The sequence below is a fragment of the Hypanus sabinus genome, chromosome 7 (genome assembly GCF_030144855.1).
Source record: "Hypanus sabinus isolate sHypSab1 chromosome 7, sHypSab1.hap1, whole genome shotgun sequence".
Lineage (NCBI taxonomy): Eukaryota > Metazoa > Chordata > Chondrichthyes > Myliobatiformes > Dasyatidae > Hypanus > Hypanus sabinus.
Window position 1 is genome coordinate 11,939,838 of NC_082712.1, and position 24,435 is coordinate 11,964,272.

Genomic DNA, 24,435 nt, shown 5'->3' on the forward strand with positions numbered 1-24,435 from the left:
TGACAGTCTTTGCAGAGAGGGGCATATTCCTGATTTTCTGCACAATTTCACTCTTATTTTTAAAGTCCGTGAATAGATATTCTGAAATCTTAATGAAAGATTATTTTATATATTCACCATCTGTAAACTGCTTCCCGTGCCTGACTATTTCCTGAGCGGCAACAAAACTAGCATATGTAGTTGATTTTCCAGACTTCATCCACTTCTTGAAATGATTTTTGCTCAGCTCAACCTTCCGCATCAGTTCCGAAACGGCCTTTTTTCTCTCATCTCCATCTGGATATTTTTGAGCAAAGCCTGCGTGTTTGCTGGAAATGTCTTGCGACTTTTGACTTTTTGCTGGTTGCTAGTTTCTCATTGCATATTAAGCATACCGGTAAACCAGTCTCGTCAGCACTGAAAGCAAATGAATCTGCCCACGTATCATTAAAAGTTCTGTTTTCTTCAGTCACTTTTCTTTTTTTAGAATTCTCCATAGTTCGCCTAACTTGGATCGAAAAATTAAAGAAATCACGCACTGGCAGGTGTCAGGCATTGGTAGTGGTGACGTATATTAATAGCGACAAAAAACACATTTTATTTAGATTGTACAAGATCACCATAATCTCCAAATTTAGAATTACATTTCAAAAACTAACAAACTAACATAAAATAGATTTTAATTAAATACTCATCATTTATTTTCCAAAGCCACAAGGAGCCGCAGCACAGAGATCAAAGAGCCACATGTGGGTCTGGAGCCGCGGGTTGCCGACCCCTGGCTTAGGGGAAAGGTTTAAATGGTTTTCAAAACCCAAGTGTTTGATTCAATACATATGTGATCTACTCCTGCAGAGTGAACTAAGCAGGAACTTTATCAGCTATTGACAGAACTGCTGCAATTATTAGGAACAAACACAAAATGCTGGAGGAAGTCAGCAGGCCAGTTAGTATCTATGGAAAAGAGTAACACCTTAACACCTCCAACCTGATGGCATGAACATCGATTTCTCAAAATTTCAGTAATACCCCACACCTCCGACCCTTCAACATTTCCCAACCCTTTTCCCTCTCTCATGATATCTCCTTTCCCACCCATTGCCTCCCCTTGGTGCTTCTTCCCCTTTTTCTTTCTTCCATGGCAGACTGTCTCTTTCACCAATCAACTTCCCAGCTCTTTACTTCATCCCTTCCCCTCCAGGTTTCACCCAGTGTTTCTCTCTCCCTCCCCCCACCTTTTAAATCTACTCCTCAGCTTTTTCCCTCCAGTCGCACTGAAGGGTTTTGGACTGAAATGTTGACTGTACTCTTTCCCATAAGATGCTGCCTGGCCTGCTGAGTTCCTCCAGCATTTTGTTTGTGTTGCTAATAATTGCAGCAGTTCTGTCAATAGCTGATAATATTCCTGCTTAATTCCAATCTGCAGGAATAGATCTTCTATGTACTGTATCAAGCACTCAGGATTTGAAAATCATTTAAACCTTTCTCTAAGCGCTGGTGAAATATAGATGGGGAATTATGGAGCAATACAATTATGGGAATCATACAATTAACTGGATCAAAACAAAGTCCCACTTTGGCCAGGTAATCAGTCCCCAGTATATGTTCCCTCTCCCTGGGTAATTCCACCAGCACTGTTGAATGTTTCGATGCTATGTCTCCTATCCTTAATTCCAATGGCACACTCACACGTCCCACTTGTGGATGTCTGACAATTCAATGAGGATAACACTACCTTGTATCTCCCAATTTACGTTATTTACATTAGTGGTGTTGACGGTGGTTCGGGATCATCCAGTGTCCCATAAAAAGGTAACAGGGCAGCCTCCGACCCTAGCAACCACTCAAGGTCTTCCGGTTTCATTCCACCTTGTGTCACACCCATGTTGGTGAGGCCTGACACCATCACTCAGACTCAGGGTACAATTCCCTGGATGGTGGTGTCTCCACCATGTTATTCTGTGGGCTCCATCTTTCTGGTACCTCCAAAGACAAACTGCATTGTTCTGCTCTTTCCTGTCTCAGGTTTGGACATTCTCTCTTCATCTGTCCCTCTTGGCCACAGTTATAGCATTTAATTACTCCACCTTCAGTTCTCCCTGTTCCTGGCCCTGTTCCATTTCCTCTGCCCTTCCTTGCCCCTTGATGGTGTGGCAGTGAGGCCCTCGGGGTGGGTCCCCTACCCTTATTTCTCCAGGCAGGTGCCTGAATTTTAACAGACATCACCTTCCCTTCCCATTAGGGAGTTTAGATGGTCTCTGTGTCTCCTTTTCCCTCGCTCTACACATTTTCCTCAGTGACCGTGCCTCAGCATGTGTCGGTTCAGAAGGATCAAACATTTCCAGTGCCTTTTTAGATTCAACGGTATAGTGAGATGCCAGTATCCACAACCATCTAAATGGCCACACTCTACTACTGTTCCTACACTCCTTGGAACACAGTCTATAAATGGGATGCAAATGCAGTGGGATGTTCACCTCTCCTCCGGTAAATTGTGTTTAGTGCGTTGACTGGGTCCCCTCTGTTAAAACCCATAGCAGTCAATATTGCGTTCTTCAGTCCCCACCATCTCACTGTAGATTCGGCAAAGCCGAGTGAATATTTGGATGGGACACATTATAATCAATCTCCTTTCCTTGAAGTTCTCTCTGATGGCGAGCTGCTTGGAAAAGCTCTTGAGTATCGTCTCTGAGCACACGTGTCCTGATATCCTCAGCAATATCTTTAAGTAGCTGTACACGGAACAGTGTGGTGTATGTTACAGTCTGAGTTTGATTTGCTGTCATGCTCCCTCCTCTCTGAGAGTAATGAGGGGTGCCAATCGTGCAGACGGTAGCACTGACTCCCTATGGTAGGGAGTCGGTGGGAATTCCTCGGGAAATGGTATTTTATAATTATCAAAACCATATCTAGTAGCTTCATCTGCTAAATCATGCCAATCACTACCTCCATATTCACATCCCGCCCTCCCCCCTTGGGACTGGGTTTGCTCTGAGGTGAGATCAGACAGAGACTGGCTTTGTTTTCTGGAGTGATTGAGGTGTTTTTAGAGAGTGAGTTTGTACTGATGAGAGACTGTGGAGAGATCACAGAGACTGGGTTTGTTCTGAGTGAAGATCGGACAGACTGGGTTTGGTCTGAGGGGAGATCGGACAGACTGGGTTTGGTCTGAGGGGAGATCGGACAGACTGGGTTTGGTCTGAGGGGAGATCGGACAGACTGGGTTTGGTCTGAGGGAGATCGGACAGACTGGGTTTGATCTGAGGGGAGATCAGACAGACTGGGTTTGGTCTGAGGGAGATCGGACAGACTGGGTTTGGTCTGAGGGGAGATCGGACAGACTGGGTTTGGTCTGGGGGAGATCGGACAGACTGGGTTTGGTCTGAGGGAGATCGGACAGACTGGGTTTGGTCTGAGGGGAGATCAGACAGACTGGGTTTGGTCTGAGGGGAGATCGGACAGACTGGGTTTGGTCTGAGGGGAGATCGGACAGACCGGGTTTGGTCTGAGGGGAGATCGGACTGACCGGGTTTGGTCTGAGGGGAGATCGGACAGACTGGGTTTGGTCTGAGGGGAGATCGGACAGACTGGGTTTGGTCTGAGGGGAGATCGGACAGACTGGGTTTGGTCTGAGGGAGATTGGACAGACTGGGTTTGGTCTGAGGGGAGATCGGACAGACTGTGTTTGGTCTGAGTGTTGATAAAAATAATGCCAAATAATTTCACAGCTGAAAAGACTGAACTTTTCTTTTAGGGATGTGGTAAGTGAGGAAGTAGCTGGAAATATCTCCTCTTTCATTGCGGTAGGAAAAACAACACAGAATTATCAGTGACTTGTGCAAGATAAAGTTACAGGTTGGCTTTATCTGTCACACATTCATCAAAATAACCACATCAAGCTGAATGCACCCAGACAGGGTGCTGTCTATGGTGTTTGATAACTCTGGTCTTCTACTCACTGAAGTTTAGAAGAATGTTGGGGGGTGCAGCGGATCTCACTGAAACCCATACAATACTGAGAGACCTGGAGAGGATGTTTCCAATTTTGGGGAAGTCTTGGAACTGAGGGCACAGCCTCAGTATAGAAGGACGGCAATTTAGAACAGAGATGAGGAGGAATTTCTTTAGCCTGGGAGTCGTGAATCTGTGGAATTCATTTCCACAGGCAGCTGTGGAGGCCAAGTCATTGACCATATTTAAAGCAGAACTTCATAGGTTCCTGTTTAGTCAAGGAGTTAAAGGTTGTGGGGAGAAGGGAGGAGAATGGGGTTGAGATGGAAAACAAGAGAAACTGAAATTGAACACAACAGGGGGGTTGTTTCAGCTAATGCAGGCCCCTCCCATCTGCTGATTTATTACAATATATATTTGAAGTTGCAAAGTGAAAATAATATGGAGTCATAAAGGTGAAGTCTCACTCTAAATCATCTCCTGAGGGAAATAGAAAGGCTGATGAATTGGCGAAGCAAGGTGCTTTTACTGGGCAGAAATGGCAGCTACAACTTGGGAGTCTGGAAGGCAGAAGGGAAAACAGATTAAGGTTATGGATTTAACAGAAGACTCCGCAAGGGTTGAGCAGAAGGGACATTAGAGGATTAGAGGAGTTAGAATTAGATTTTCCTTGTGCCTTGATGACAATAAGGAATACAGTGGTGTCTTCAACGGGTTATATCCCGTATAAATTCATGACCGGAAGGGATATGAAAGAAGGAGTTGTTCGGATTAGATTTGTCAGAACTTGATATCAATGGGTATGTTTCAGAAAAGTGGTACAGCAATTAGTAGAGGCAGTGAAAGAGGCCAGTTATGTGGCAGCCTACCAAACAGGAAAGAAGAAGCAACAGAGTAAAGCTGACTAACTCAAAAGTCAGTATCATGGAATTTAACCCAGGACAAAGAGTGATGATTAGAAACACCAACCCACTCATTGTTAAATCCAAGGTTCGCAGGGCCCTATGAAATTATAGACAAAGCAAACCCTTCAGTGCACAGTGCTGACTTCTCACGATAAAAGTGGGTGGTACCATATCAACCAGCTGAAATTGGTGGGGGAGAAACAGGAATGTTATCACCATCAGCACATAACAATTGATGTACATGGTAGTCCTGATTTGGGGGACTTGAGGATGGAGCAACTGTTCCAAGAAGATGGGAATCTGCCCACTCAAGGAGGTGATTTTTATTTTCCACATCCTGAGAAACAGGGGAATTTTGTCAAAAAAAATCAAAGGGAAAGGAAGAAATGCCAGTGTTTGTCTCTCCTATCCCAAAACAAAATTGGGTGAGGAAAAATAGATGCCTTGAATCCAAAGACAACTGGGAGTCTGGACTGGTTTGTCTAGAAAAACAAGTAGAAAATATGTACAAAATAATTTAAGATTTAAACTGGAAGTAGGAGCGGAGATGATCCTTAAATATTTACAGTTTTTGTCAGTGGCCGGGCCCTTTCCAGGTTTTCAAAACTATTAGAAAAATCACTACTCCATACCCACAAGTGATGGAAACTATACCAGAGCCTAAATGTAGTGAGACGCAGCGTAACACAAATGGGACAGGGTTAGTGTCAGGAGATACAGGGGAATTTGACACTTTGGTACCAGGGTACGAGCACTCGCAGATAATTTTTAATCTAACTGAAATAATGGTGCCTGAATAGTGCTCACCTGCAACAAAACAATTATTTGCTCACCCTTATGAGAGACAACTAAGCAGAGCGAGGTTAGGCCCGTCAAAAACAGTAGGAAAAGAGGACTACTGGAATTAGTGGGAGTAGATTATACATCAGGGGCAGCAACAGTCAACAGCCTCGATATAGCAGAATTAGAAAACCAGACACAGTACCTCCAGCAGAAAATAAAGGATATTACTGGAGAGAATTACAGAGATCGGGTACAAACTAATACAAACAGATTGGTTGAGGTGCATCCGGGTAACCCTGTTACTGGTAAATTTCTGTAGCCCTTTCATGATACAACAAATCCGATTACTGACCACATAGACCTCACATCTAAGGAAATGCAGAAAACTGAGATCCGTGCTACGTATGCTAGTTGGTTGCTCACCATGACTGGCACTAATCTGTTGCAACTTGATGCACATCAAGGAGCAAACTGGGTCTCAGATGAGCATCTAAAAAAATGGGTTGGAGAAAGGGTGCCATTGTATCATATCAGAAGCCTTACGGTAACCAACAGAGAACTCGATACCCGTGATGATGGTAAAGGAAGGTTTTTTTATGTCAGAGTGGTATTCCATAATTTCCCCATATGGAAATAATTCAACCTACATTTTGAAAAGATGTTCACAATGTTGGAAAGTATCATCAGAATACATAGATATCCTTAAATAACCCACTGATATATGCTACTGTTATGAATGGTACTGGGAAAGAGTGCGATTTATCAAGATGCCATCAAGAGGGAGACAACTGATCTTGTCCAGAAGGAATGACAAAGCAGAAGCTTAAAACCTGTACTTGTGAAAATTATTCATTGTCCATTTTGCCTGTGAATAACTAGGCTTTCTTACAATATGCATTGGTGGGACAGACGTATTACATAGCAACAGGGCCCACAAGTTATACGAAGGGATGGAAACAATGCCCTTTTGGAAAGTCACAATATCATGAGAGGGAACGTGACTTTAGACCTGGCCATTGGAGGATGAACTTTGCCTCAGCCAGGGGGAGAACTTCAAGACTCGATGCACAGATACAGATCAATATCTGTGGGACTGTGTTGTTACTGAGTTGCCACCAGTTCCTCACTTGACTGCAGACTGGACACATGTTATGGCAGAGGAAACAGAGATAATCCATCGATGGACTAAACACACTAAAGTAATTAAAACACACGCTGGAGAAGCAAATGAAATATTGAGTCACCAGGCTTTTGGAGTAAGTTTTGGAATTGGAGGACAAATGTTCAAATACATCCATGGGTAAGAATAGTATCACATACCGCTACAATACTAATTTTATGCCCCCTGAGGTATATCAACTGAGAAGACGCAATAATGGAAAAAAAATTGAGGATAAGGTTTTCATGAAAAAGCAGAGACGATTGTAGGTATAAAGTGGGTGAAATTAGTTAGTAAATGTTAATATTATTTATAGAATGTAAGTGTTACACACCTACAAGGCAGTCCTATGGGCAGTCATCTGAATGAGAGGAGGATAATGATCTCAGGATAAATATCTTTGGATGAAGAGGAGGAAGATGTTGGCCAGAAGAATCTACAGTCTACAATTAGTGGATTTGATGAATCAAGGTCAGGGGAAGGAGACAGACCAGTTGTCTTTGTTCCCTCACACCCCCATTTTGTGGATTCTGAACTATATTCATGCTCTTGGATAATCTAATCAGAGCAACTGAAAGTGGACATGAGAAACTTCAGGACCCGAAGGACCTGCTAAACATGAGCCCATTCTCGGAGGAGGAGCTACTTATTACGTAAGATGCCAGACCTACCAAAGAATCAATCTGTATTCTTGTTAGACTCTGTCTGGGTCACCGAGTTTAATGGGTTTGGACCAGACAGAGTTGAAAGACTCAAATACACAAGTCTGGGGTGGGCAGGACCAGGAAACAATGTGGGTTGTTGCCCTGTATAATGAGCAGTGAGAAGGTGACCCAGGTAGGTCAGGTGACCTTGAGTCAAAGGGATGGAGATCCACCAGTTCAATTGATGAGGAACAGTATAAGATTCAGGAGCTCCAAATACGTACCTGCTGAGTTCCTCCAGTATTTTGTGTGTGTTGCTCTGGATTTCCAGCAATGGCAGAATTTCTCCTGTTTATGACCATGATTGTTCTTGGCAATTTTTCTACAAAAGTGGTTTCCATCACCTTCTTCTGAGCAGTGTCTGTACAGGACGGGTGAGTCCAGCCATTATCAATACTCTTCAGAGATTGTCTGCCTGGTGTCAGTGGTCACATAACCAGAATTTGTGATCTGCACCAGCTGCTCATGCGACCATCCACCACCTGATCCCATGGATTCCCATGACCCTGATCGGGGGCTAAGCAGGGGCTACACCTCGCCCAAGGGTAAAGTGAAGACTAGTGGAGGGAAGGAGTGTCTTACACCTCCTTTGGTAAAGACGTATCTTCACCCTGACACCCCGTTATACATTGCAATACATATAAAATAAAAAACTGTAAATTTCAATAAGAAATATATGCCACCATGTATAATTTTAAATTAAATAAATATCACAAGAAGAGGGAAGAAAGGAAACAAAGTGAGCTGGTCCTCACTTTTCTGATTGTCCATTCAGAAATCTGACGGCAGAAAGGAAGAAGCTCTTCCTGAAACGCTGAGTGTGCAACTTCTCTGGGAAGCTTCCTGATCCTCCATTAGAACTCCACTCATTCCTCCCAGGCTCAGGCAAGGCCCTGGAGGAACGCTGTTGTGTTTTGTTGGCTGCACGTGTCACTGATTGACAATTAAACTTGAACTTGAATGTGGCGACGGGTTCTTTTCTGGGTCTGATCTACAGTCAGATCTCACTCGGGGACAGACAGATAAACCCAGGAGTGAGGGTTGATTAGAGAAAGGATAATGGTAACAGGGTTCACTTGCTGCCCCCAAAACCCACCCCATCCCCTCCAGAACGTGTCTATGGTCTCTTACCTGCAGTCGGATCTCACTCTGGATCACATGGTTAAATGGGGGTTTGACGTAGGATAAGTAATCATGCTTCCCTTTCCCGAATTCAGCCAGACGCAGGTGGCTGTGACTGTCTCCCTCACTCAGCTGCTTTATCCTGATCAAGATGTTTCCTCCCTCTGGGTCCCTGACGAGCTTGTACTGAGTCAGTCGTTTTCTGCTGCCCACGATCCATTTCCTCAGTGCCTGAAGGTGACGATGTATTGGTAGGGATCCTTCCTCATCCACATCACCGTGTGTGCGGTGAGGCTCTGCCGAGGCCGTGTGAACACACAGGGTAACGTGGCCGAAGCTCCCTCGGTTCCAGTCATCACAGAGACACTCTCATTGGGAGTTGAGGGAAGGACAGGCGATCTTCTGTGAGTTATAAATATACATTCCTTATGGACTGTTTGTCCCACTCCCATCTTTCCTTTTTTACCATCCATCCTTTCCTGGGTCCCTTTAATCCAGTTCCCACTCCCCTATCAAGTTAGTTTAAACCCTCCCCAACGGCTCTAACGAACCTGCCCATGAGAATATTGGTCCCGTTCGAGTTCAGGTGAACTCATCAATTTTATGGAGGTCCTGCCTCCCCCAGAGGAGATCCCAATGACCTCAGAACCTCGTCCTGCCCCCTGCACCCGCTTCTCAGCCACACATTAATTTGCCAAAACATCTTGTTTCTACCCTCAGTGGCCATGGCACAGGAGGCAATCCAGAAATTATTACCCTGGATGTCCTGCTTCTCAGCTTCTACCTCGCTCTCTAAATTCCCTTTTCAGGACAACTTTGCATTTTGTTCCTATGCCATTGGTACCAATATGTACCAAGACATCTGGCTGCTCTCCCTCCCCCTCCAAAATGTTGCGGACGCAATCTAAGATGTCCCTGACCCTGGCACCTGGGAGACAACGTACCATTCAGGCATCCCGTTCACATCCACAGAATTTTCTACCTGTTCTCCTGACTAATGAGTCCCCTATCACTACCGCTGCCCTCTTTCCCTTCTGCACCACAGACCTATGCTCAGTGCCAGTAACCCGGTCTCTGTGGCATTCCCTGGGAAGTCCTGTGCCATGACAGAATCCAAAACAGTGTACTTACTATTGAGGGGAATGGCCACAGGGGTGCTCTGCACCAACTGCCTATTCATATTTCCATTTCTCCTGACAGTCACCCAACTACTCACTTCCTGCAATCGAGGGGTGGCTACTTCCCTATAACTCTCCAACAAGAGAAAATCTGCAGATGCTAGAAATCCAAGAAATGCTCTCAAAATGCTGGAGGAACTCAGCAGGACAGGCAGCTTCAATGAAAAAAAGTCCAGTTGACATTTTGGGCTCTTACTCTATCCTGCAGCCACCTCATCAGGGATAGGGTTCCTCTTGTCCTCACCTACCACCCCACCAGCCTCTGCATCCAGCATATAATTCTCTGGAACTTCTGCCACCTCCAACAGGATCCCACAACCAAACATACTTTTCCCTCTCCCCATCCCCCCCACTATCCAAAGGGATCAATCCCTGCATGACTCCATTGTCAATTCATCCATCCCCACGATCTCCCTCCTGACACTTATCCTTACAAGCAGAAGCAGTGTTACACCTGTCCCTACACTTCCTCCCTCACTACCATTCAGGGCCCGAAACAGCCCTTCCAGGTGAGGCAACTGTGAGTCTGTTGGGGTCATATACGGTGTTTGCTGCTCCTGATGTGGCCCCCTATATAACCTGATGTAGACTGGGAGTCCGCTTTGCCGAGCACCTATGCTCCATCTACCAGAAAAAGCAGGATCTCACAGTGACCACTTACTTTAATTCCACTGTGTCCATCCATGACCTCCTCCACTATTGCAATGAGACCACACCTAGATTGGAGGAACAACACCTTATATTCTGGTTGTATAGTCCCCGACCTGATAGCATGAACATTGTGCAGTGGCTCCCACCTACCCCCTCCTTCACTATTACCCATCCCCTTTTCCTTGCCTCACCTCATCTCCTTGCCTGCCCATTGCCTCCCTTTGATGTTTCATGTTCTTGGATCATTGGGATCTCTTCTGGGGGAGGTATGACCTGTTCAAAAGAGACGGGTTGCACAGGAAAGAGGAAGAAGAGGACAGCAGTAGTGATAGGGGACTCATTGGTCAGGTGAACAGGTAGAACATTCTGTGGATGTGAACGGGATGCCTGAATTGTACGTTGTCTCCCAGGTGCCAGGGTCAGGGACATCTTAGATTGCGTCCGCAACATTTTGGAGGGGGAGGGAGAGCAGCCAGATGTCTTGGTACATATTGGTACCAATGGCATAGGAACAAAATGTGAAGAGGAGGTCCTGAAAAGAAAATTTAGAGAGCTAGGTTAGAAATCTGGATTTCTGGATTAAATCTGGACCAAGACTACACATTGTATCAGACAGATAGGAAGGTAGGCAGAGGGGGTGGTGTGGCTCTGCTGGTAAAGAATGGCATCAAATCAGTAGAAAGATGTGAAATCGGATCAGAAGAATTTGAATCCTTGTGGGTTGAGTTAAGAAACTGCAAGGGTAAAAGGACCCTGATGGTACTTACATACAAGTTTCCCAACAGGAGCTTGGAGGTGGACAACAGATTACAATGGGAAATAGAAAGAGTATGTCAAAACAGTAATGTTATGTTTATCATGGGAGATTTCAACTTGCAGGTCGATTGGGAAAATCAGGTTGGTCATGGATCTCAAGAAAGTGAATTCGTTGAACACCTAAGAGATGGCTTTTTAGATCAGTTTGTCATTGAGCCTAATAGGGGATCAGTTATACTGAACTTGATGTTTTGTAATGAACTGGAGGTGATAAGGGCGTTTAAGGTAAAAGAACTCCTCGGAGACAGTAATTACAATATCATTAAGTTGAACTTGACATTTGATAGGGAGAAAGTAAAGTCTGATGTAGCAGTCTTTCAGTGGAGTAAAGTAAATTACAGTGGTATGAGAGAGGAGTGGGCCAAAGTAAAGTTAAAGAATTTGCTAGCAGGAATGACAGCAGAGCCGCAATGGTGGGAGTTCCTGGAAAAATGAGGAAGGAGCAGGATAGATGTATTCCAAAAATGAAGAAATACTCAAATGGAGAAATAGTACAAACATGGCTGACAAGGGAAGTCAAAGCTAATATAAAAGCAAAAGAGAGGACATACAACAAAGCAAAAATGTGTGGGAAGGCAGAAGATGGGGAAGCTTTTAAAACCCTACCAAGATCAACTGAAAGAATAGTTAGGAGGGAAAAGATGAAATGTGAAAGCAGGCAAGCAAACAATATCAAGGTGGATAGTGAAAGCTTTTTCAAATATGTAAAAATTAAAAGAGAGATGAGAGTAGATTTAGGACCGCTAGAAAATGAGGCTGGAGAAATAATAACGAGGGCTAAGGAGATGATTGATGAATCATCAGGCTTCACTGTGAAAGACACTCACAGTGTTCCAGATGTTGAAGGGTGTGAGGGAAAAGAAGTGGGTGCAGTTACTATTACAAGGGAGAACTTGCTCAAAAAGCTGAAAGACCTAAGGGTATATTAGTCACCTGGACCAGATGAACTGCACCCTAGGGTTCTGAAAGTGGTAACAGTCGAGATTCTGGAGGAATTTATAAGGATCTTTCAAATCAATGATTGGACTGGCATGGTGCCAGAGGACTGGAAAAATGCAAATGTCACTACACTCTTTAAGAAAGGAGGAAGGCAGCAGAAAGGAAACTCCCTATACAGACCATCTTGCTGGTGAACGTGCAGTCTCTGGTGAATAAAATCGATGATCTCAGAGTTAGGGTACTGAATCAGAGGGACATTAGGATCGTGTGTGTCCTTTGTTTCACAGAATCCTGGTTAACCCTTTCCGTACTGGATGCAGCAATCCTGATTGATGGGTTTACTATACACTGTCAGGATAGATCTGTAGAGTGTCTCAAAAGCAGAGGTGGAGGAGTATGCCTCATGATGAACTCCTCTTGGTACACAAATATATCAGTGCTGTCCCAATTCTGCTCACCAGACCCGGAATATCTAGTGGTTAAGTGTCGTCCATTTTAGTTACCACAGGAGTTCTCCTGGGTCATTTAGTTAGCAGTATACGTTCCACCTCAGGCCAGTGTCAATCAGGCTTTAGATGATCTGGGCATGGGATTAACATGCATTAAACAGCACACCCTAATGCCTTCACCATCGTTTTGGGGGATTTTAACCAGGCCAGTCTAAAAAAAACACTAAACAATAACCATCAACAGATCACTTGCAATACCAGAGGAAACAACACACTGGACCATTGTTACACCACCATCAAGAATGGTTACAGTGTTATTCCATGCCCTCACTTCAGGAAGTCTGATCACCTGGCTGTACTACAACTCCCTGAGTACAGGCAGAGGCTGAAGACGGCTGCACCAGTAGTGAGGACCAAGAAGGTACGGTCAAGGGAAGCACAGAAGCTTTTGTAGCACTGCTTTGAATCAGCGGACTGGACTGTATTCAGGGATTCATCTTGGAATCTGGATGAGTATGTATCCATTGTTACTGACTTCATTGAAACGTGTGTGTGTGTGTGTGTGTGAGAGTGTGTGAGTGTGTGTGTGTGTGTGTGAGAGTATGTGTGTGAGTGTGTGTGTGTGTGAGAGTGTGTGAGTGTGTGTGTGTGTGAGTGTGTGTGTGTGAGAGTGTGTGTGTGTGCGTGTGTGTGAGTGTGTGTGTGTGAGAGTGTGTGTGTGTGTGCGCATGTGTGTGAGTGTGTGAGTGTGTGTGTGAGTGTGAGTGTGTGTGTGTGTGTGCGCGTGCGTGTGTGTGTGTGTGAGTGTGTGTGTGAGTGTGAGTGTGTGAGTGTGTGTGTGTGTGTGAGAGTGTGTGTGCGTGTGTGTGAGTGTGAGTGTGTGTGTGAGTTTGTGTGTGAGTGTGAGTGTGTGTGTGTGTGTGAGTGTGTGTGTGAGTGTGAGTGTGTGTGTGAGTGTGTGCGTGTGTGTGTGAGTGTGTGTGTGAGTGTGTGCGTGTGTGTGTGTGAGAGTGTGAGTATGTGTGTGAGTGTGAGCGTGTGTGTGTGAGTGTGTGTGTGTGAGTGTGTGTGTGTGCGCGCGCGTGTGTGTGCGTGTGTGTGAGTGTGAGTGTGTGTGCGAGTGTGTGTGTGAGTGTGAGTGTGTGTGTGTGAGTGTGTGTGTGTGTGTGTGTGTGAGAGTGTGTGTGTGTGCGCTTGTGTGTGTGCGTGTGTGTGTGTGCATGTGTGTGTGTGAGTGTGAGTGTGTGTGTGTGTGTGTGTGAGTAGGAGTGTGTGCTGGTGCCTGCAAAGACTCGCTTTACATTCGCAAACCAAACGCTGTGGATGAACCAGGAGGTACATCATTTGCTGAAGGCTGGATCTGTGACATTCTGGACTGGAGACAGAGATCTGTACCAACAAAACCAGTTCTGACTCGCGGAGGGCTATTTTAAGGGCAAAGAGACAATTTTGAATGAAGTTGGAGGTGACATTGGATGCACAGCAATTCTGGCAGGGTATGCAAGACATTACTTCCTACAAAGCGAAACCCAAATAGCATGAATGGCCACGATGCCTCAGTACCAGATGAACTCAACACCTTCTAGGCCCACTTTGAAAGGGAGAACACAACGACAGCTGTGATGATCCCTGCTGCACCGGATGACCCTGTGACCTCTGACTCGGAGACCAGTATTAGGCTACCTTTAAAGAGGTTGAAACCTCGCAAGGCGGAAGGTCGGGAGCATTCAAGGACATTTTCAAACTCTCACTGCTACAGGCGGAAGTTCCCACTTGCTTCAAAAAGGCAACAATTATACCGGTGCCTAAGAAGAATAATGTGAGCTGCCTTAATGACTATTGCCCAGTAGCACTCACATCAGCAGTGAAGAAATGCATTGAGAGGTTGGTCATGACTCGACTGAACTCCTGCCTCAGCAAGGAACTGGACCCACTGCAATTTGCCTATCACTACAATAGGTCAACAGCAGATGCAATCACAATGGCTCTTCATACGGCCTTAGACCACTTGGACAATACAAACACCGAAGTCAGTTTGCTGTTCATCAACTACAGCTCAGCATTTAACACCATCATTTCAACACTCCTGATTGAGACGCTGCCGAACCTGGGCCTCTGTACCTCCCTCTGCAATTAGATCCTCGACTTTCTAACCAGAAGACCACAATCAGCGTGGGTTGGTGACAACATATCCTCCTCGCTCACATTCACTACTGGTGCACCTCAGGGGTGTGTGCTTAGCACACTGGTTGGATGATGCTTTTGTTGTTGCCTCTGAGTGAATGGGCAGTGGGGGTCTTTGGGACTCTGGGATTTTCATTCTTTGGAGGCTTTCTTTCTGCGTCATGGACGTCTGCAAAGAGTAAGAATTTCAGGTTGGATAGAAACATAGAAAACTTGCAGCACAATACAGGCTCTTCAGCCCACAAAGTTGTCCTGACCATGTTGCTAATGTAGAAATTACTCGGGTTACCCATAGCCCTCTATTATATGTGGAATACATTCTCTGATATTAAATTCAACCATTAAACCATTGAATCAGCAAGTCAGGCAGCATCTATGAAAGGAAGTCGACGTTTTGGGCCAAGATATTTCATCATGACTCAACTGCTTATTTCTTTCCATTGATGCTGCGAGACTTGCTGGGATCCACCAGAATTTGTATGTGTTGCTCTAGATTTCCAGACTCCCTTTATTTATGATTTGGCATCATAAAATTGTTGCTACTTGAAAATATTTTGGGAGTCGGCCGCCTCTGCATTCGATGCTGGAGACAATTCTGTAATGTTCACTTCACTTGGAGATAGGGAAATTTAAAGTGTCTTCGGTGTGGTACCATGTGTGTCCCATGGCTGTGGCCAGAGGTCTTGGACATCACATTGAGTATGAACAACTAAATTGAAGGGTGAATCTGCTATTGGTACCCCACCCTGACACAATCTACAGGAAACTGCAAAGACAACCCGAGAGTCCTTCACCCACTCCTCAGTGCTTTGGACTTCTCATTCACTGCACTTTACTTCCTGACCCTGAATTACTGACCTTTTTTCAGTTGCTGTAGGATATTGAGGAACTGTCAAACTGTTCTTACGACTCACAAGAACCACAATGCTGACCACTCAAAAGAAGAAGAGGTCGAACAGAGGGGAAAATTATTCTAAGAACTTAAGGGAACAACTGCAAAGTGTGCCTCAATGCACTCACCATATCCTGTGTAAAACAAACCTGCCCTGCTCTTTAAAGTGCACACCCTCCCCAACCAACACACATACACAAAGCTTAAGGTAGTGCTTGTACTATTTGTAGCAATGGAGCAGTTTGGGAACAGTTTGTTCTCCTTCTCTGATGAAAGATGTGCTGGCATTGGGGGTGGGGGGGGCAGAGGAGGGTGAGAAGAAAGATTCCAGGAGTGAAATGGTTAACACATGAGAATCGTTTGACAGCTCTGGGCCTGTCCTCGCTGCAGCTTAGAAGAATGAGGGGACATCTCACTGAATCCTGTTGAATATTGAAAGCCTGAGATAGAGTTGAAGTGGGGAGGATGTTTTTAATGTGGATGAGTCTAGGACCAGAGGGCATGAATCAGAATTGAGTGATTTCCATTTAGAACAGAGCTGAGGAGGAATATGGTTTGGCAGGTGGCAATGAATTGTGGAATTCATTGGCACTAACGGCTGTGTATGCTAAATCATTGAGTACATTTAAAGTTGAGGAAGATAGGTTATTGGTATCAGGGCGTCAAAGGTTAGGGGAAGAAGGCAGAAGAGAGGGATACATTGGGATAATAAAATAATCATGATGGCATAGCAGGGGATAGTCGATGGGTCGAATGGCCGAATTATTCTCTTGTGTGTTATGGTCTTAACTACAAAAGCCTTTACAAACTCACTGCAAATTAAGTAATGTAACACACAGACAAGAACATGACAATACCCGATCATACACACTTCCATATAGGGGAAGATGTACCACAGACATGAAAGTGCCAGATAATCAAACATTTCACAGTCAAAGGCATTTAGATCACGTCTTCCCCATTCTGAATTTGTTCTGAGCAACAATTGAACCTTTCAAACATCTCTGCATTGGGCTGCTGCCACATGAGTGTTTGAAGGGGATTAATTGAGCTGGAGGTCTGTAATTAGGGATGTTTCATAGGGTTTTGTGCTGGGACCTCTGCTGTTTGTGATGTACGTAAATGACCTGGATACAAATGCAGATTGGTGGGTTATTAAGTTTGTAGATGACACTAAGATTAGTGGATTGTGGATTGTGTAGCAGACTGGCAAAGAATACAATACGATATATATCAGTAGTAGGTCTGGACAAAGAAATCGCAGATGGAGTTTAACTCAGGTAAATGTGGGGTTTTACATCTTGGTAGGGACATTGCAAGGAGACAATACACTGTCAGGCAAGACTGTCAACAGGTGCGCTTTGCACCTTGGACCCAGAGGAACACTGTTTCATTTGATTGTTTTCAAGTGCACCGGTGAATGACAATTGAATTTGAACAAACTCATTAACATTTCACACTACAGCCACATGTCTCTCAATCCCATAGATCAGACGAAGGGCCTTCAATCACAGGTACTCTGCTGCTTCAAACACCTACACTTATCTTTGGTTAATCCCAGGCTCATGAACATGCCTGAAAGAAACTAATGACTCTCGTGCTGGGTTGGAATTTATGCCATGGGCCGTTAACATTAAGCAAGGGGTCCATGGACCCCAGGTTGAGAAACCATGCTCTATAATTTACATAGAAGACAACTGTCTTACTAATAGAGGAAACTTTATTCATGTTATTATATAAAGATACAGCACAGTAACAAACCTGTGGCGCTTACATACACAAAAGTGACTAATTGCCCTCTTAACCCATACATCTTTGGAATGTGGGAGGTAACTGGTCCACCCAGAAGGAATCCATGCAGTCTTGGGATGAGCATACAGACTTATTACAGACAGTGGTGGGTAGTCGCTGGCACTGCTGTTTGCATGTTGTCCCTGTGGCTGTGGGTATCCCATGCGTGTTCTGTTTCCTTTCCGATGCACAAAGGATGCATGGGATGATTGGTTAATAAATTATCCTGAGTGCGTTTTGGAGGCAGTTAATGGGCATTTATGAGAGACAATTGGGGTACAAGAAAATAAAGAGGGAATGGAACAACTGGGACCACTCTGCTGGGAGCCAGCATAGTCCAATGGCTGGATGGTCTCCCTTGGAGTAATAAGCAATACCAAACAGTTCTTGATTTCAAGTACCGTCTGTAGATAGAGCTGAACAATTCAATACAACACACACAAAATTCTGGAGGAACTCAGCAGGTCAGCCATCATCTACAGGAATAAACATTCGACATTTCAGGCCAAATCCCTTCATCAGGACTGGAAAGGATGGAGAGAAGCCTGAATAAACAATACAGGGAGTAAAATGAGTACAAATTAGAAGGAAATAATTGAAGCCAGTGGGTTGGGGAGGGGGGTTGATGTAAGAAGTAGGGAGATGATAAGTAGAAAAACCAAGGGGCTGGAGAAGAAAGGATCTTATAGGAAATTATAATGGAAGATGGGAAATGGGGAAGGTCATTAGGAGGGCTCCGGGGCAGTTTATAGGCAGGGGATGGGATGAAAAGAGCTAAGGGGGCAGTGTGGGGAATTGAAGAAGAGGGATGGGGAGGGGGATTAGCAGAAGTTGGAAATATCGATGTTATTGCTTTCAGCTTGAAAGCCATCCAAACTGAATATGGTGTGCTGCTCCTCAAATTGAGAGTGGCCTCATTGTGGCAGCAGGTGGGACCATGGACCAACGTGTCCGAATGGGAATGGGGATTTTTGGATGGAACGAAGGTGGTTGATAAGAGAAACATTAAAAAGACAAACATAGTAACTGTTATGGATGGTTTTGGTAAGATGTTCCCAGTGTTTAAGTAGGTGCTTCCAAGCGAAACAATGGAAATAGATTAACTTATCACTACAGTTGTAGAGTCTGAAAGTGTCAGCACAAAAACTGACCCTTTGATCCATCGAGTACACACCAAACTATTTGGGCTTGGCCCATCGATCCACACATGGTCCATTGTCCTCCATACCCCTTTCATCTATGTACGTATCCAAACTTCTCTTAAGAATTGTAGGCATTCTGTTCAGTAAAGAAATTATCCTGTGGGCCCACAACGTGCATGACAACCTGTTGCCTATCTATGCAGCCCATTCCAGCCCAATAGGTGCATATTGCTGAATATTTGCCAAAGAAGTGTTCAGTGTCCTGCCTAAATGGCTACTGTCCTGTTGCACTCATGTCCATTATCATGAAGTGTTTTGAGAGGCTTGTCATGAGGCATATCAAAATCCTGCTGCCCCCCTCACTGAACCCCCTGCAGTTTGTGGACCTTCCCAACCGCTCGACAGACGACATCATTGCCATCACCCTCCACCTGGCCCTAATCCACCTGGACAAAAAGGACACATACGTTCATACAACACACACAAAATGCTGGTGGAACACAGCAAGCCATGCCACATCTCTAAGGAGAAGGACTGTCAATATTTTGGGCTGAGACCCTCCTCACACATTCAAATGCCGTTCATAGACTTCAGTTCAGCATTCAACACAATCATCCCTCAGAAACTGATTGGAAAACTGAGCCTACTGGGCCTGAACACCTCCCTCTGCAACTGGATCCTAGACTTCCTGACTGGGAGACCTCAGTCAGTCCAGATTGGGAGCAGTATCTCCAACACCATCACATTGAGCACAGGGGCCCCCCAGGGCTGTGTGCTCAGTCCACTGTTGTTCACTCTGCTGACCCACGACTGTGCTGCAACACACAGCTCGAACCACATCATCAAGTTCACCGATGACACGACCGTTGTGGGTCTCATCAGCAAGAACGAGTCAGCTTACAGAGAGGAGGTGCAGCGGCTAACGGACTGGTGCAGTCAACAACCTGTCTCTTAATGTGAACAAAACAAAAGAGATGGTTGTTGACTTCAGGAGGGCACAGAGCAACCAATCCCCGCTGAACATCAACGGCTCCTCGGTAGAGATCGTAAAGAGCACCAAATTTCTTGGTGTTCACCTGACAGAGAATCTCACCTGGTCCCTCAACACCAGCTCCATAGCAAAGAAAGCCCAGCAGCATCTCTACTTTTTGTGAAGGCTGAGGAAAGTCCATCTCCCAGCCCCCATTCTCATCACATTCTACAGGGGTTGTATTGAGAGCGCCCTGAGCAGCTGCATCACTGCCTGGTTCGGAAATTGCACCATCTCGGAACACAAGACCCTGCAGCGGATAGTGAGGTCAGCTGAGATCATCGGGGTCTCTCACCGCCATTATGGGCATTTACTGTACACGCTGCATCCGCAAAGTAACAGCATTATGAAGGATCTCACACACCCCTCATACAAACTCTTCTCCCTCCTGCCGTCTGGGAAAAGGCACCAAAGCATTCGGGCTCTCATGACCAGACTATGTAACAGTTTCTTCCCCCAAGCTATCAGACTCCTCAATACCCAGAGCCTGGACTGACACCTTATTGTCCTATTGTCTTGTTTATTATTCATTGTAATGCCGGCACTGTTTTGTGCACTTTATGCAGTCCTGTGTAGGTCTGTAGTGTAGTGTAGTTTTTTTTCTGTGTTGTATTTTACGTAGTTCAGTCTAGTTTTTGTACTGTATCATGTAACAGCATGGTCCTGAAAAAAACATTGTCTCATTTTTCCTATGTAGTGTACCAGCAGTTATGGTCGAAATGACAATAAAAAATGACTTGACATGACTTGATATCTTTCTACGCCTTGCCTATCTAGGTACCTGTGTCAATGCATCAAACACATTCCAGAGATTAAACAGTCCATGTGTAAATTTTGGTTCATGCAAAAACCCTTTCTCACTCTCACTCTATTAGCTCATATTGTATTATCTTCTGTGTAACGTCTGTTGGAAATTGGAAACACTCCGACAAACAGCAGATCGAAACTTCATCAATAATTGGCAGTCAGAGAAGATCTGTTTTCTCTAATAATGATGAGAGGAAATACCAATGCCCATGAATGTAAAACCGACAAAGTGTGTTGTATACAGTCCTGTCCGTCACACGCAACGTCCTCCCCACCATTGAGCACATTTAAAAGCAGCACTGCCACAAGAAAGCAGCACCCATCATTTAAGCACCCACCATCCAGCCCACTCTCCCTTCTCTCTTGCTGCTATCAGGAAGAAGATAAATGCCCCTTAGGTTGAGGAAGAGTTATTACCCTTCAGTCATCAGGTTTCTGAAATAGTGTGGATGACTTCACCTGCCTCAGCACAAAACTGATCACTGAACACAGCTCGTGAACTCAGTTTCAAGGATTCTGCAACTTACATTCTTTTTTTTATTGCATTTTTAAGTAGTTACAAAATGAAGTATGCAAAAACAATGTATATATACCCTTCCCCCCTCCCCTTATCCCCTCCCCCCTACCTGCCCTATAGAGAAAGAAAGAAAGAAAGATTGCCTGGTTGTTGGAAGATCTCCACATGCTCCATGGAATTCGTAATAACTTTAATATGTATATTTATTTATTTCCCCTAATAACCAATTGTTTCATCTTCAGAGCATCTATATATTTAATCCTGTCTTTTGTAAATAAGGGCTCCAAATTTTCAAAAATGTTTCATATTTATCTCTTAAATTATACATAATTTTTTCTAATGGAATACAACCATAAATTTATTTCTTCCAAGAATCTATACTTAAATATGTATCTGATTTCCAAGTAACTGCAATAGCTTTTTTGGCTACTGCCAGTGCAATTTTTATAAATTCTTTCTGCTATTTATTTAGTTTGAGTTTTGGTTTTATCCCTTCAATATCACCTAATAAGAGTAATATTGGATTATGAGGAAATTGTATTCCTGTAATTTGTTCCAGTAAAAGTCTTAAATTTGTCCAAAAAGGTTGAATTTTAGAACAAGACCATGTAGAATGTAAAAAAGTACCAGTTTCCTGGTTACATCGGAAACACTGATCCGATAAGTTTGGATTTAATTTATTTATTTTTTGTGGTGTAATATATAATTGATGTAGGAAATTATACTGCACTAATCTTAACCGAACATTTATTGTATTTGTCATGCTATCAAGACATAGTCTTGACCAATGTGTTTCTTCAATTTTAATATTCAAATCACTTTCCCATTTTTGTCTTGACTTATGAACTCCTTGTTTAATTGCCTGTTTTTGAATCAAATTATACATACAAGATACAAATTTTTTTAATATTTCCTTTTTGAATTAAAATTTCTACTTCATTAGGTTTTGGCAATAACATTGTTTGACCTAATTTTTCTCTTAAATAAGCCCTTAATTGAAAGTAACAAAATAAAGTATTATTTGATACTTTATATTTATTCTTTAATTGATCAAATGACATTAATATACCTCCTTCAAAACAATTCCCTATATATCTAATCCCTTTTTGAATCCAATTATATAAAAGTTGATTGTCCATTGTGAAAGGAATAAGTCTATTTTGAATTAAAGATCTCTTTGCTAATAAAGATTTTTTTGTCTCATCATCAACATTTATCTTATTCCATAAATCAATCAAATGTTTTAATATAGGAGATTCTTTCTTTTCCCGTATCCATTTAGATTCCCATTTGTATATAAAATCTTCTGGTACGTTTTCTCCTATTTTATCTCGTTCTATTCTAACCCATGCTGGTTTATCTTTCTCGAAAAAAGATGCAATAAATCTAAGTTGATTTGCTTTATAATAATTCTTAAAATTTGGAAGTTGTAATCCTCCTAGATCAAATTTCCATGTCAATTTTTCCAACGATATTCTTGACATCTTACCTTTCCAGAGAAATTTCCTCACATATTTGTTTAACTCTTGAAAAAACTTCTGGGGTAATTGTATTGGTAATGATTGAAATAAATATTGTAGTCTAGGGAATATATTCATTTTTATAGTATTTACTCTACCTACTAATGTTATTGGTAATGCCATCCATTTATCAAGATCTTCCTGAATTTTTTTCAGAAGTAGTAAATAATTTAATTTGTATGTTTTTTATGTCATTATCAACTCTTATACCTAAATATTTTATACCATTTGCTGGCCATCTAAATTGAGTTATTAATCGACATTGATTATAATCTCCTTTAGTAAGAGGTAAAATTTCACTTTTATCCCAATTTATTTTATAACCCGATATTTTCCCATATTCTTCTAATCTATAGGATAATTTGCGTAGTGAATGTAGTGGATCTGTTAAATAAAGTAGAACATCATCAGCAAATAAGTTAATCTTATATTCTTCCTGATTAACTCTGAAACCCTTAATATCTGGATCCATTCTAATTAATTCAGCTAGTGGTTCTATTGCCAACACAAACAAAGCAGGTGATAATGGGCAACCTTGCCTAGTTGATCTTGTTAACTGAAATGATGTTGAAATTTGACCATTTGTCACTACTTTAGCTTTGGGATTAGTATTTAAGGTTTTAATCCATTTTATAAATGATGTTCCTAATCCATATTTTTCCAATACCTTAAATAAAAAATCCCATTCCAATCTATCAAATGCTTTTTCTGCATCTAAAGCAACTGCCACACTCATTTCCTCCCTCTTTTGCGCTAAATGGATTGTACTAAATAACCGGGTTACATTATCTGCCGATTGTCTATTTTTGATAAATCCTGTTTGATCCATATGCACTAATTTTGGTAAGCATTTAGATAATCTATTAGATAAGATTTTTGCTATTATTTTATAATCGGTGTTTAATAAAGAAATAGGTCTATATGATGCTGGTTTTAAAAGGTCTCTATCTTTTTTTGGCAATACTATTAAAATAGCTGTTGAAAAAGATTCTGGAAGTTTATGCGTTCTTTCCGCTTGATATATTAACTCCATAAAAGGAGGAATTAATAAATCTTTAAACTTTTTATAAAATTCAGGTGGAAAACCATCTTCTCCTGGAGATTTATTACTTTGAAGTGATCCCAAAGCTTCCTCAACTTCCTTCAATGTAAAAGGCCTATCTAATCCCTTTTGTTCTTCTGTATTTAATTTTGGAAGAGTTATTTGTGATAAAAATTCTTCTATCTTAACATCATCATTCTTTGATTCTGATTTATACAACTCAGAATAAAAATTCTTAAAAGCCTCATTAATTTCTAGAGGCTTATAAGTAATTTCATTCACTTTTGTTCGAATTGCATTTATTGCTTTGGAAATCTGATCTGTTTTTAACTGCCATGCAAGAACTTTATGTGATCTTTCATCTAGTTCATAATATCTCTGTTTAGTTCTCATAATTACTTTTTCTGTTCGATATGTCTGGAGTGTATTATATTTTAACTTCTTATTAATAAGTTGTCTTCTTTTTTCTTCTGTCATATTTCTTTGAGATTCTTTTTCTAATTTTGTAATCTCTTTTTCCAATTGATCTATTTCTATCATATATTCCTTCTTAATTTTAGATGTATAACTTTTTATCTGGCCTCTCAAATATGCTTTCATTGCTTCCCATAATATAAATTTATCATCAACTGAATGTAAATTTGTATCTAAAAAAAACTGAATCTGCTTTTTCATAAAAGCACAAAAATCTTGACGTTTTAATAGAATTGAATTAAATCTCCATCTATAAATTGATTCCTCTTTATCTATCATTGTCATTGTCATTATTAAAGGAGAGTGATCAGACAATATTCTTGCTTTATATTCCACATTTTTCACTCTATCTTGAGTATTTGTTGATAATAGGAAAAAATCTATCCTAGAGTATGTTTTA